The following is a 3,271-nucleotide window of genomic DNA, read 5'->3' as shown; positions in this document are numbered from 1 at the left end:
CCGCTCTTCGCCTTTTTGTGCCGGCCCTCGGCCAATCGCGGCGGTCGGAGCAGTGACGTTAGACAAGGGGAGGAGCGGGGTTGGGTGTCTGAGAGCAGGAGGTGGTGCGGGGGAAGCAGTTGGGGGCGGGCCTACGGGCGTCGCCAAAGGGCGCGCGAAGCGTTCCTGAGGGGAAAGGGCGGTTCTCCTCAGACGAAGCCGGAGGCGGGGGCTTAGAAGCCGTTACCCTCCCCCCCAAAAAACAAAAATTGAAATGAAATTCATTACGCATTTGAAATAACTATTCAAACCGAGCATTCCGTCAGCTGAGAGTTCTCTCCCCTTAAGAATGTAACCCTATCGAGCGAGTGTTAAATAAACGCAAGACGAAAACTTAAAAAATAAAAAAGGAATAAAAATCTGCACACTGAAATCAAGATTATTTATTTACTTTTAAATAGAAAGGTGTTTATTATTGTTTTTGTTATTACTATTAAAGAATTAGAATTTATATACCGCCCTATACCCGCAGGCTCAGGGTGGTTCACAAAATAAAATCAGAATATAAAACCACAAATTACATAATAAAAATAAAAACAACAACAACCCAATAACCTACCACACCTGTACTTTAAAAGGGCATAGGATGCCTATCAAATAATGGTTAATGTAAATATTATTTGTGCATCTACCGAAAAACCAAAATGTGACGCAAAACACATGACGCATTTGAAATAACTATTAAAACCATGCATTTTGTTACCTAAGAGTTCGCTCCCCTGAAGAATGTAAACATATCTTGCCAATGTTACATAAACCTAGATGAAAACTTTTAAATAAATTTCTGTGTATGAAAGTTCATATAGCACACTGAAGTCAAGACAGTCCTGGCTTGAATTTTACCTCAGGCCAATGGGACACAACCACACACCATGGATTCTCCAAAATAATCCCTGATGTGAACTATAGGTTATTAAGGGTGCTGGGAATCACAGTTCTGTGACGAGTAAATGACTGCTTGCTTGCTTGCTTGTTTGTTTATTACATTTAAATACCACCTTTATCTTCCAAGGAGCACGTGGTTCTCTTCCTCCCCACTTCATCTTCACAACCACCCTGTGAGGTAGGTTAGGCCACAAGGCAGTGACCGGACCAGGGTCACCCAGTGAGCTGTCGGGGTTCGAACCCTGGTCTCCCAGGTCACAGTTGGGGCTTTTTTTCAGGTGGGTGTCATTGCCATTCTAAGACAGCAAAGGAGAAGTTCCTGGTGAGCGCCGGCACCTCATTTTCTAGAAAAATAGCACTGGTCATTATCCAACACTAACCATTGGCTCCCAGGATTCTCTGGGGAGTCGTGTGCTTTGAATGTATGGTGTGGAAGTGACCTAAGGGAAGCCAGTTTGTTAGCGTCACATGTTCACATGCACACACTCTCTGACCCAGGAGCAGCACATCTCGAAACAGCAACCTGCCACAAGCCCTGATGCCACCCCACCTCTTTTACCTGTGTGGCGTTGTAGCACCCTGCTTGTGGTTAACGCTTAGCTGGAATGAAATATTCAACGCAGCAATAGAGAAATTAAAATAGTAATTTATTTGTCAGACAAATAAATATGAGGCACAGTGGTATATGGTTACCAAGCTCTGGCCTGGCCTCTTGCCATTCTGGCCAGCACTTATATTTCCTTAATCCAGCCCCCTTGCTCCTCCTGTGGCTGCCTCTGTCCAATCAGCCTGGTTAAAATTCCTATTGGCTGTTTGCTAGAACCAATCACAAAAGATACACCCATCTCCTCTTGCCTTTTATGGAAATCAAAAAGCTATATATTCTTCTATCTATAAATGACAAATAAGTAGTAATATATCTTACATGTGTCTCAACAAGGAATCTTAATTACCAGCTCACCTCTTGCCCTCCTTGCCCTATTGCCTTCCAAAACAGATAATTAATCTTGAATTTTTATCTTATGCATATGTCAAGGATTGAGTTCACATCAACATTGAGAGATCTCCTTCATTTGAAGGTTTCTAAACAAAAGGCCTGACAACCATATATCAGGAGTGCTCGATTGGCGTCTTCTGTCTGGCAAGGGGGGCTGGTGGCTGACTTAATTTCAGGATAGTTACAACTCTTACAACTATATGAAATAAGAATCTAGCATTTCTTAAATCCTTTGCATAATTATATTTAAGCTAATATATTTAATACATAAATAACCTTTTAAAAGGAAAAGAAATCTTAAAAGGATCTTAGTTTAAGAAAGAAACAGCTTTAGAAAAGACTTCCCAAAATGTTCTCTTTCTGCCAGCTAGATGCTTTTTCACTGCTCTTGACCTTCTTAACCTTAGGAAGAAGATATGGCTCATTTTACTATTTATCCACCCTTAATTTGTAGGGTCAGTGTAACCTTGGCTGTCAGCCTGTAATTCCCTTTTTACGACTTTGAGCATTGTTTTCTGCTATAAATCAGGGGGCCCCCTTGTCTAGGAGTAAAACATTGCCAAGGTTGTTAGGCAGCTGGTCTTCTGCCTGGCATGAAACAGAACATTTTTAAGCTCATTCTTAAAATACAAGCCCTGATTAAACATATAAGCTTTAATAAAAATGCAAGCTTATGATTAGATGCCTCAGCGTGGCAGCACCCACAAAGCACTGGAAACCAGTACAGCTGGAGAGGTGGTGGGGTGGGCAGCACTGGTGCTGCCTTTGGGGCTTCTGACGCTTGAGGCAGTTATCTCATCTGTGGGCCTGCCCGGCCTCAATACGAAGAGAGCTACACTGGCCTGCATCGCAGGAAAACTAGAGTGCCGTGGTGACATATAAATGGCAGGAGCTACCATGGTTTGCCCTTCATAGCCACGTGTCCAAGGAGAGTCCAAAAATGCCAGCAGCATTTTTGTGCCATGTACCCCAAAGAGCAAAGGTGTATTGTATAAAACCCAGTTTATTAACATCAGCTTGATTGCATTCCTATGCACAGTTCCCTCGGAGTAAGCTCCAGTGAATTCAGCGGTGTTTATTTCTGACTGCAAGAGTCCACCCACTGCTCAGCAGTCAACCGAAATGCAACCTTTTATCTTTTCATTGGAAATGTAGTCTTGCAAAGAAGCATTACCGTTTATAAAGTTTAGGGACTCCCATCAAAGGAAGGAAAGAAGGATCCAGCCTCTGCTTGATTTATTTTCCTCGTTCTCTGACTTCCTCTATGCTAATTGCCACAAACTTGAAGGCCTCATTATCACCTCACTGGCCAAAACAAGGAGGGTCCATCAATTAGCCTGGAACTTTGGA

At 42.8% G+C, this 3,271-nt stretch overlaps 1 long non-coding RNA gene across 1 annotated transcript in view; it reads left to right on the top strand.

Moving 5' to 3' along the window:
* LOC307208969 overlaps positions 1-3,271 on the top strand; it is a 380,739-nt gene that overhangs the window by 29,040 nt on the left and 348,428 nt on the right. The gene's annotated exons all lie outside the window — the stretch shown is intronic.

This window comes from Podarcis cretensis (genome assembly GCF_951804945.1).
Source record: "Podarcis cretensis genome assembly, chromosome: 1".
Classification (NCBI taxonomy): domain Eukaryota; kingdom Metazoa; phylum Chordata; class Lepidosauria; order Squamata; family Lacertidae; genus Podarcis; species Podarcis cretensis.
The sequence above is the reverse complement of the archived record's forward strand: the minus strand, read 5'-3'. Positions and strand labels throughout refer to the sequence as shown.